The sequence below is a fragment of the Camellia sinensis genome, chromosome 12, assembly GCF_055761805.1.
Source record: "Camellia sinensis isolate YWXY chromosome 12, ASM5576180v1, whole genome shotgun sequence".
Lineage (NCBI taxonomy): Eukaryota > Viridiplantae > Streptophyta > Magnoliopsida > Ericales > Theaceae > Camellia > Camellia sinensis.
Window position 1 is genome coordinate 95,936,293 of NC_138972.1, and position 12,319 is coordinate 95,948,611.

Sequence of the window (12,319 nt, forward strand, 5' to 3'; positions counted from 1 at the left end):
CATTTCATGAACTTGAAAAGTGTGTGGCTATGTTATGACTGAATACATGTTGATGTGATAACTGTCTAAATATGCAACCGGATATGTTACAATTGCTATAACTGTTATAACTGCTTATAGTGAAATGGATAATGCAAATGAAGCTGAATCCTCATCTACTAAGGCAAGAATGGAAAGAATGGAAAGAATGGAAAGAATGATGGAACTGATAACTGCTAGACTTGAACAACAACAGAACCAACAGCCCCCACCTCCTCCACCTCCGGTACAGCCGGAACCTAATGTGAATGTGAATGATGGGGATATTATTGCTCTTACCCAGAAGTTCAGCAAAATGAAACCGCCATCCTTTCAGGGAGGCCTTGAACCGTTAAAAGCTGAAGCTTGGGTTCTGGAAACAGAAAAACTATTTGAAGTGTTCCCGTGCTCAGAAGCGAATAAAGTATTGTTAGCTACCTTCATCCTACAAGAAGAAGCTAGAAGGTGGTGGATGTTGATCCGCGATACAAATACTGTTATGACTTGGGCTCAGTTCAAGGAGTCCTTCTTTGAAAAGTACTTCCCACAGTGTGTCAGGTATCCTCTCTATTTGTGCACAAAATGCATATGTATTGATTGATTCGGGGTCTACACATTCTTATGTATCGCATGCTTTTTCGCGGAAATTGAATAGACCCTTAGAACCCATGAACTATCTGTTAGCCGTATCATCACCTGTAGGAGGATCCATGACATGTGCTTATATGTACCCCGCTTGTGAAATTATTGTTGGGGATATGCATCTGTTTATTGATTTACTGCCATTGAACATTGATCATTTTGATGTAATATTGGGGATGGATTGGTTACAAAAATATCATGCCACTATTGACTGTGTGACCAAGCAAGTTGTTTTCCGTCCACCTGGTTTGCCTGAATTTGTGTTTAATGGGAGTGGAGTAGTACCTCCTCCGTATCTGATTTCATCTGTGAAAGCTGTTAAACTGATTAGAAAGGGATGTAAAGGATATCTGTGTTCTGTATTGACTGTATCTACTGATGTTAATGCTAATATAAACTGTATTCCTATAGTCAGAGAATTCCCAGACATTTTTCCAGAGAATTTGCCAGGGGATTTGATTGACAGGGAGATTGAATTCACCGTGGATGTGATTCCCGGAACACAGCCAGTTTCGAAAGCTCCTTACAGAATGGCCCCAACTGAACTGAAAGAACTGAAAGTGCAACTGCAGGAACTGTTAGACAAAAAGTTCATCAGACCCAGTACCTCACCATGGGGTCCACCGGTTTTGTTTGTAAAGAAGAAAGATGGCTCACTGAGACTGTGCATTGACTATCGTGAACTGAATAAGGTAACTGTAAAGAATAAATACCCATTACCGCGTATTGATGACCTGTTTGATCAGTTACAGGGTGCCAAAGTGTTTTCTAAGATTGACCTCAGATCGGGGTATCATCAACTGAAGGTTAAACCGGAAGACATCGATAAAACTGCTTTTAGAACGAGGTATGGCCATTATGAATTTTTAGTTATGCCATTCGGAGTCACGAATGCCCCTGCTGCTTTTATGGACCTCATGAACAGAATTTTTAAACCATACCTTGACAATTTTATTGTTGTATTTATTGATGACATATTGATTTACTCCAAGAATATAGAAGAACATGAACATCATCTGAGACTTGCCCTACAAACCTTAAGAGAACAGAAACTGTATACTAAACTGTCTAAATGTGAATTTTGGCTTGAACATGTTATGTTTTTGGGGCATGTTGTTAGCAAAAATGGGATTTCTGTTGATCCGCAGAAAATTGAAACTGTAGTGAACTGGCCTAGACCAACAAATGTGACTGAAGTCCGAAGCTTTTTGGGATTGGCTGGATATTACAGAAGATTTGTCAAAGATTTCTCCAAAATTGCCCTACCACTGACTCAGTTAACTCAGAAGGGGACATCATTTGACTGGACTGACCAAAGGGAATCAGCATTCCAAGAGTTGAAAACTCGACTTGTGACTGCACCGGTTTTGACTTTACCTTCAGGTACAGATGGTTATACTGTATTTAGTGATGCTTCTCATAAGGGTTTGGGATGTGTTTTAATGCAGAATGGGAAAGTTATTGCTTATGCTTCCCGACAGTTGAGACCACATGAAAAGAACTACCCGACCCATGACCTGGAACTTGCTGCAGTAGTATTTGCACTGAAAATTTGGCGTCACTATCTGTATGGGGTGACATGTGAAGTATACACCGACCACAAGAGCTTGAAATATTTCTTCACACAGAAAGAACTAAACATGAGACAGCGGAGATGGCTAGAACTGATTAAAGACTATGACCTACAGATATTGTACCATCCGGGAAAAGCCAATACCGTTGCCGATGCATTGAGCCAAAAATCGATTGGAAACTTAGCATGTTTGCTTACAGGACAGAAAGAGTTGCTTTGTGACCTTGAAAAATCTGAAATCGAAGTTGTTTTGAGAGAACAAGGTGGAACGCTAGCCGCTATTTCTGCTCAACCGGCACTGATTGAAGAGATTAAAGAGAAACAGCAACTGGATGACTTCTTGAAGAAGATCATCGAAGAAAGAGAATCTAAACCGAGACCGGGATTCAAAATTGAGAACAATGTACTGAAATTTCATGAAAGACTGTATGTACCGAATGATACTGAACTGAAAAGAAGAGTCCTGCAAGAAGGCCACAATTCGAAATTGTCTATCCACCCGGGGAATACGAAAATGTACCAAGATCTGAAACAGAATTTCTGGTGGCCGGGAATGAAGAAAGAAATTGCCGACTTTGTGTCCAAATGTCTTCATTGCCAACAGGTCAAAGCTGAACATCAACGACCTGCCGGATTACTGCAACCCTTACCCATACCGAAATGGAAATGGGAGCATATCACGATGGATTTCATTGTGGGATTGCCTCGCTCCAGAAAAGGTATGGATTCAATTTGGGTTATTGTTGATAGACTAACCAAATCTGCTCACTTCTTACCTGTCAAGACAATCTATAATGCGGACAAATTGGCCGTTATCTATATTGATGAGATTGTAAGACTGCATGGAGTGCCTGTGTCTATTGTTTCTGACAGGGATTCGAAGTTTACATCGAGGTTTTGGCAAAGCCTACAGACCGCATTGGGTACTAAATTGAGGCTGAGTAGTGCCTATCATCCTCAGACAGATGGCCAATCAGAAAGGACCATCCAAACTCTAGAGGATTTATTGAGAATGTGTGTCCTTGATTTTCAGGGAGATTAGGAAAGTCATCTGCCATTAGTTGAATTCGCTTACAACAACAGCTACCATTCGAGTATTGGTATGGCGCCTTTCGAGGCATTGTATGGCAGAAAATGTAGATCTCCGATTTGCTGGGCAGAAGTTGGAGATGGGCCTTTGCTTGGGCCCGAGATTGTTTATGAGACAACTGAGAAAGTGAAACTGATATAACAGAGATTGAAAACTGCACAGAGCCGACAAAAGAGTTATGCTGACGTCAGAAGATGAGACAGAGAGTATGAAGTGGGTGATCACGTTTTTGTGAAAGTGACACCAATGAAAGGCCAAACTCGTTTTGGAGTCAAGGGCAAGTTAGCACCAAGATACGTCGGACCGTATGAGATTATTGAGAAAATTAATCCGATGGCGTATCAAGTTGCGCTTCCTCCTGAAATGGAGCATATGCATAACGTCTTCCACATTTCCATGTTGAGAGACTACCTCCGGGATCCCTTCCATGTAATAGAGCCTACTCATGTAGTGCTGAGTGATGACTACACTTATGAGGAACGGCCTATACAGATTGTGAACAGACGGATCAAGAAACTGCGAAACAAAGAGATCCCATTGGTGAAAGTCGACTGGCAGAACCATGGTGGCGTGTATGCCACTTGGGAAAGGGAAGATGACATGGCTAAACGATATCTTGAACTGTTTCCACTGAACCCTGTTTTCTTCCAGAATTAAGGTAACTCGAGTTTAGAGGACTAAACTCTTTATAAGGAGGGGAGACTGTAACAACCCTCATACTGTTTACTGATTAATGACTGATTGATTACCGATAATCACCGATTACTGTTAAACGGAACTGATAATGACTGATAACTGACTGAGAATTGAACTGATTAAAGTACTGAATAGACTGACCGAAATTAAAACTGAATTGAGTGAATACATCTGTTTGAATTGCATTTTATCTGTTGACTGTTTGTTTGATCTGTTCGTGTTATATGTTTAAACTGCTAATTGAAGGCCTTATCGGCGGCCGAATTAGAAACCGATTAGTGTTTTATGATCGTCATATTTAATATGATTTTATGGTATAATTATCTGAAAACTGATTAGGTATGATTAAATTAGATTAAAATAAGCTAATTAAAGAGTTGGACTTAATTACCATTTTGCCACCCTTAGTGGCCCACTCAATATAACATATTTGAGCCTCAATATACACTTAGGCAACATTTTGCTCAGCCATTTTCTTGCTCTAGCCGACCAAGAGAGGGAGAGAGTGAGAGAACTTGGAATTTATCTTGAAGAATTGCTTGGATTGAAATGTAGATTTCACATTTGAGCCCCTAAACCTTGAATACAAGACTAAGGTAGGAAACTCACCTTCTTATTGTTGCCATTGAGCTAGTTCTTGCATGAGTCATGCTTCATTGTAGAACTAAGTCATATTTTGGCTCATTGTTGTTGATTTGAAGCTCATTTCATGCATGCATGTTTGTATTGTAGATGTTTGAGTTGTTTTCATGGCAAAAGGTTACATGCATGTTCATAATCATGTTTAAGTCCATGATTTCACCATGTTTTGAAAAGAATTGGCTCCTTAGAGCATCAAATTGAAGCTTTGAAATGATTTGAATTCATGCATGTTTGCATGTCATGTTTGAGGATTGTTCTTGGAAAATGGTTTGAAATTGGGTTTGAATTAAAAACCCTTGGGCTTTGATTTCTCAAATTGAGCTTTGAACTATGATATTCTATATGTTTATAAGAGTTTTCCAGAAAATGAGCCCAAGAGGATCGGTTTGAGTTGTTAACAACTTGGTTTTGAGCTTGGAGGTGCAATCTGGGTTTTCCAGATTTCGCACTTCCGCTCGAGCGGGGGAAGTGCCGCTCGAGCGTGGAATCCGAGCATCCAGCATCTCTCTGCACTGTTTTACAGTCCGCTCGAGCGGAGGATTGGGCGCTCGAGCGGAGTCATGTCTCAAGCTCGAGCGGAGATTTCACCCATCCAGTACTTTTACAGTACGCTCGAGCGGGAAAGTTTACGCTCGAGCGTGTACCTTTATTGCATGACCGCTCGAGCGGGGAAACCTGCGCTCGAGCGGGACTCTGTTTTTCTGAAAATGCTTTTAAATGTGCATCTTTGCATCCTCATCTCATTCTAGGCATTCTTAGGCCTAGTTGTAGACATCTTGTTGAGGATATAGATGTAGAACACACCGAGGCATTAGGGGTTAAATTATTATCTTTCCCAGCTGTGTAGCTTAGTGTGTTCAATCTGTTAACTGTGTAGGGTTGGCGACTGGGGAGACACGCTCTAGCCTACTGTAGCCCAAACTCTGTGAGTAACAATTGTGTAAAGATATGTTCAAAATGATCATCTTCTGAATACTGAACTGAACTGTTTACTGAACTGATACTGTTTACTGAATGAATGTATGTCCTATATTCTGAACTGTATTGTGGCATCCTTAGCAACTACTGTTACTGACTGTTACTGTTACAGAGATCTCTGTCGGTTCCCTCGTGGAACCACTACTGTTTACTGACTGATGGCCATCATTACTGTTCGGTCTTTAAGACCTACTGTTTACTGCTATGCTAATGGATGTACCACATATGACTGAATAACTGTTCTGACTGAAAGACTGAAGTATTGTTTAATGAACTGATTTCATTACTGTAAGGACATTTCATTCATAACCTCTTTACGCATTATGTTATTCACTGGGCTTTAGCTCACTGTTATATATATATGTAGGTGCTCAGCCACCAGACCGGAGCTAGGAGCATGGGTTAGACTCCAGTTTTGTCAAGCCAGCCTATGTGCCTCACTGCGAGGTTCCGAGCCTATCTGCTAAGGCTTAGGGGTGTTTCAGGAATTCCCCTTCTGTACTGTCAATGGATTGTATAGACTGAATGTTAACTGTACTGTTATCAAGGGATTAGGTCCCTGTACTGCGTGACTGTAAATTCTGTATAAACTGTACTGTTTGTGTGTATGAATGCATGAAAAATCTTTTTGGCATACAGACTGTCATAGCTCAATGGACATTATTCATTTACTGTATTGGCTTCCGCCAGGCCCTGTACTCTGTTTTACTGTACTACTGTTAAGCAGGCCTTCGGTAATCTCGGATTACTGGCCGGTTACGGTGCTAAACCCATAGGGCCGGGTTTGGGTCGTGACATTGATGAATGAAAATATACCAATCCTATTATATTTGTTGACCTTATGATTGGTTGATTTATACCGTATTTTGAGGGTGTTACAGGTTTAAGGATAAGCTTAGCTTTTAATGATTACTTATATCTTGATTTAGACATAAAATCAAGATGAGTATAAGAGATACTCACAATAAGAATCACATATATGAGTGTCGATCCGAGGCCGGTTCTATGAGAATGAAGAGGCTAAATTCTCTAGAAGCACTAATGAAAACCAAGAGCGTTCAAGGCCAAAAAGAACACAACCGTGAGAACCACGATGTGTCAAAAGATATTTTGCGTGAAATCTATTGTCTTGGCTTATACAAACAGCTGAACAATTCAAGGTATCGCGTCCATTGGTTAGCTAGTAAGTCCAATAGGTTATCACTAGGGAAGGTTCAAGGCCAAAAGCTACCTATCCTGATGCAAGATATTTTCGATTTATATGCTTTCGACAAATTCTGCATGTTGTTGCATTTCCGTTGTCATCAAATTCCATTCATGTGTGAGATTGTTAGAAATGGTTTTGGAAATTAGATTTTTCCTCAACTTTGGTCTATTTTTTAAGTGGAACCCATGTGCCGATTTGGCGGGTCTAAGTGGTAATGCGTTCTATGTCACGTTGTGATTTATGTGGTATATTTGGTTGTTCAAAATCATTATCGGGTGAATGGGAAATTGAAGCCAAAGTGAGCTCCATGGAAATGGAGTTTTTGGTAGAAAATTCCTTAAGGTTTAAATAAAGGCTTGTCCCATATTGGTTTGGTGGGAACAATTTTGTGGGTTTATAAGGCAAGAGATTGTAAGGGCCCCAAAGGGTACCCTAAGTTTGTAGAAGGGAGAGATTATGGACAAATTGGGCTAGACCCGTTGGACCCAAAAATAACCACACGTGCGCGCCGTCACCTCCGCCGTCCGGTTGGTCGGTCGGTCGGGCGGGCGGGTTGGGCTTGGGCCCGGGTGTGTGGTGTGAGGTTGGGTTGGGCTTGTCCGACCTATCTTTTTGGGCCAAAAATATTTGAATTTATTTTTTATTTTTGGAAAATAAATTCTGACCGTTTGAATTTAAATTTCAATTGAGAAATTCTATTTTTTGCACCTCTTCAGAATTTTTGTACAGGCTCCATAACAGGTCCGAATTTGTTCAAAATTCAAAACCCAAACAGATTCAAACCAGTTCCTTACCTGTTTAAATTAAATTCAAACAGATTTGTATTTGTTTAATTTAAACCAAACAGGTACTATACCTGTTGAATTCAAAACTAAGAGGCACCATTGCACCCATAAATAGACTAGTCCTCACTTGGTTTTTCACTTCAATTTTCGTCCAAAATATTTTACAATTTCTCTTTACATTTTGTTACATTATTTTCCTGTGAAAATGAGTGTAAACACTTAGTGTGTTCATTGTGCTAACAATTGTAGTGTTGCTATTGTTTGCTGTTAATCATTTTATCCTGGGAGATAGACGTCCACATTCTGAAAGCACCGTGGAGAGGACGAATCAGTCTTAAGGACACAGTGTTAAATACTGGACTTGATCAGAAAATTTGTTCAACAAATTAATTTGTACACAAACAGAATTTATTTTACAAATACAGTGAAGATTGTCCAACAATTTATAGTGTATTTTTTTTAAAAAAAATTATTATTTAAAAAATTGAAAGAATAATGTTTTTAATTTTTTTTTATTATTATTATTATTATTATTATTATTATTATTATTATTATTATTATTATTATTATTATTAATTTTTAAGATAAATTACAAATATATTTTTTGGGTTTTGCTTCAAATGTATATTATCCTTCGGAAATTACAAGTACAATTTTTAATTTAACATAATTAACAGAAAAAATAAAATTTTTAATTGCTCTCTTATATAACAATAAAATTACGATAATTGTTAATTGAAATATATTTGTGATAAAATTAAAAAATTGTTAATTGGCTCGATAATTTATTAATAAAAAATGATCATTTGTTATGCGATTAAAAATTTGAAGGGACGATATATATAAATTTTAAAATCATAAGTGACAATTCACATTTTAAACAAATCTCAATAAAATTATTTATATTTTATTCAAACTTTTAACTTGCACCAAACATGTTTACTACTTGATAACCTGATCTATTTGTCCTTAAAATGAATATATATATATATATATATATAGATAGATATATATACCCAAGTTAGAGATTTATTTCTAAATTTTTTGGACTAATAAACACAAATTCTATTAATTTTGGACTAAAGAGACAATTATAATTTAAAGCACTATTTTACTCCTACCTATTTATCTATATCACCTACCTGTTCATGTGTCGTCCCATTATCTATCCATCTATCCATATGTTATATATTTGTCCATACCACTACCACTATTGCCTACCACCTGTAGCCCGTCACCAATTTTTTCAACAGTTGAACAACACTTTAGGGGTACAATTAGAAAGAGAAAAAAAAATTCAAAAAAATAATTATTTCATCAAATAATTTCATTAAACATGTCTTTTTCACATCAAAAAAAAAAAAAAAGCCAACAATTTCCTCTTAGGCATTGTTTAATATTAGGAAGTGTGCAAAAAGTATTTTAAAAATATGTGAAAATATTAAAAAATGTATTCATTTAAATAAAAATATATTGGATCTAGAAAAAATGTTTTGTGTTTTTCAATTTTTTTGCTCTTTTTTATTTGTGTCCTAGAAACACTTGTTAGCAAGACCAAAAAAAAAAAGAAAAAAGAAAAAAGAAAAAATTTTGTTTGGTTTCAATTTTCAGAAATTATTTTTAGATGGATTTTCATTTATTTTTATTGAACTTTTTTCATACTTTGATCATTTTGTTTTAATTTTTAGATATATCAAGATTAGATACACAAAAAATAATAAAGTTTCGCTAAAATATTTAAAAAAAAAATCATTAAAAACAAATGAAAACCTAAAAAAAAAATGCACACAATTTTTTGTCCGAATTTTTGTTTATTTTTATTGATATTTTTTAACATTTAAGTTAGTTTTTTAATTTTAAATGTATCTTAATTAAGTACATTTTAAAAATATAAAAAAATTCATTAAAAATATCAAAAACTCATCTAAAACAGTTTTTGGAGAAAAAAAAAATCTAAATCCAAAACCCAAATGGTCCCCAAAATTTGAAATCCCCCTCCACTGTCGATAGCTTCTCCCTCCAAAATCTTTCATATTTTCAAAACCAAAACACCCCTCCTCTCTCTCTCACTAGGGATGTAATAATGGCTTGGCCTGACCCATCCTGGCTCGAGCTCGTGCCGGCCCAAGCGGGCCTCGCAGGCTCTTACTTTTTTAGTGGGCAGGCCAAAAAGTGGCATCTAGGCCTAAGCCTAAGCCCACTCATAATCAGGCCGCAGCTAGTCGGGTTTTTTTTTTTTTTGAAAAATAAACGATGAATATATTATCTATATAGATTATTTATTAGAATTAAAAAATAAAAGAAAAATTATACTAGAGTAATTTAGTTAAGATTAATGAGATGTTTTGTTTGGTTATGTTTAATGGTGATATTTAAATTTAATTATGTATGAATTATGTTTTTGTAATTATGAACTTATAACTAAAAAAGTATGCAATTATGTAATTTGTTTATTTCGAAATGAATAATTTTATGTATATGAAAATGAAACTTTCAATATTACAATATTAAATTAATTATATAATATTTATTGAATGAATAATTTTTATTTGAAAATGAAATAAAATACTACAAAAATTTATTTTATAAATAAAATAGATGTAGATTATTGATGATCGTAGAGCAATTGGATTACTATGAATCAAGTACATCCCAACTAGGTTAACACTTACTAGCCTACCAATTATTTGCATTATACTCCGCCTCAATAATCTAATACAAAAAAACAAAAAGAAAAAAGAAATGAAATAAATAGTAAAAAACAAATGGTTGATCAATCATCGGATGAGACAAACATTTCAGTCGCGTTGCTCGAGGATATGTAATCCAAATCATTTTGAATTCGTTCATTTTTACTATAATTTTATCTTCTTGCAAACGCATGTATATGATCTCTGGATATCATCAGTGCCTCAACCAAAGCCTGCTCTAGTAATCGCTCAGCACCTATCCACCTGCACTAAAAGTTGTTTGGAAGCAACTGTAGAAATAGGAACGGTTAGTATATCACGGGTCATCTATGAAACCACATGCCACATAGTTTTCATTTTGTTTCTACCATTCCAAAATGTCAAAATCATCGGAATCATCCACTGACGGACTTTCCAAATAACGTTGTAGTTCAGAACTACTTACGCTTGTATGTTGGGATATTCTTCTACTTTTTATTACTGAAAAAACACTTAATCTCCCGCCTCAAGATGAGACTGCTAGTATAGTGTGTGTAGGTGTATTTACAGATGCAGTTGCCCTGTATTATTCAAATAATTTGTTGCATGTTTGCATAATATGGGCAAACTGTGTTTGATCAACGAAAATACGTTCTAAAATTTTTTATAAACCAATTTATTTACACCTAGGATCAATTATTATGGCTAAACCTAAAAGATGAGGGAAATAATCAAAATATTTATCAAATTTTACTTTCATTGAAGTAATAATGGTTACATAATATTCATTACTCATATATTTTATGAAAACTTTAATTATTTCTGCTAGCATATGTAAAAAAAATGGTAGAGTAGGAATATATATATATATATATATATAACAAAATAATTTTGTTGAAGTATCAAAAACTTTTAAAAAATCTTTATACAAGGCTACTTGGCGCCAATTAAGTTCTGTAGGAGTCAGTACTCCTCCTATTGATGTTGTTGGAAAAAATAAATATATTCCTCTTATTTGTTTACAAGCTATTTTTAACATATTATACGTTGAATTCCACCTACTATCTACATCTAAAATTAATTTTCTAAATGGCATATTTTCTTGTTGATAAATTTTTCTATATTCCAAAATTCGATTAGCAGAAGACATAATAGTAACAACTGCATTTTTTATTACAAGTAGAAAAGTCTCGTATACATACATAGCTTCTTTAACAATCAAATTTAAAATATGGGCACAACAACAAACATGAAATAAATCACTATCAACAAGTAATTGTAAAGTTGATTTTAAATGGGTTACAGTTTAATTATTATATACTTCATTATCTAAACTAATCGTAAATATTTTATTTTGTAAAACTCACTCATATAATATATTTCTTATTTCTACACCAAGCGAATGACTATTGTATGAAAGTTCAACTAATTTAAATGAGATAATTCTTTTATTTAATTTCCAATCATTACCAATAAAATGTGCAGTGATACATTGACATTCAAAACCATTATTTGACCATAGATCAGATGTTAAACAAACTTTTTCATTCAAATTTTTAAAGATATCAAATAATTCATTTTTAACATCCTCAAATTTTTTTTAAAATCCTGTTTTTAGTAATATTTCTTGAGAAACTTTGATGTTGCTATGCAAAACTTTCATGAATCATTTCGGTAAAATCGGGACATTCACTAGTAGTAAAAGATTGTTCTTTTTTAATAATATAATCAACTACATAAGTTTGTGCACGTATAAGATCATATAAAAATATTTGCAAATTATTAGTTGATGAAGCTCTAATTGCATTTGACTTCTAATATTAGATTGTTGACTTTGTAAATGTTTGTTAGCATGCCTTTTTAAATGACTAGTACCTCCTGCAGATGCAACACTAAGTAAATGTGCACAATATTTACATTTTGCTTTAAATGTAATTGTACCATCAAGATTATTTATAAATATTTTTTTCAAAATGTTTTCAAACAGTACTAGTTGTGCCTCTAGATGATGATCCAACT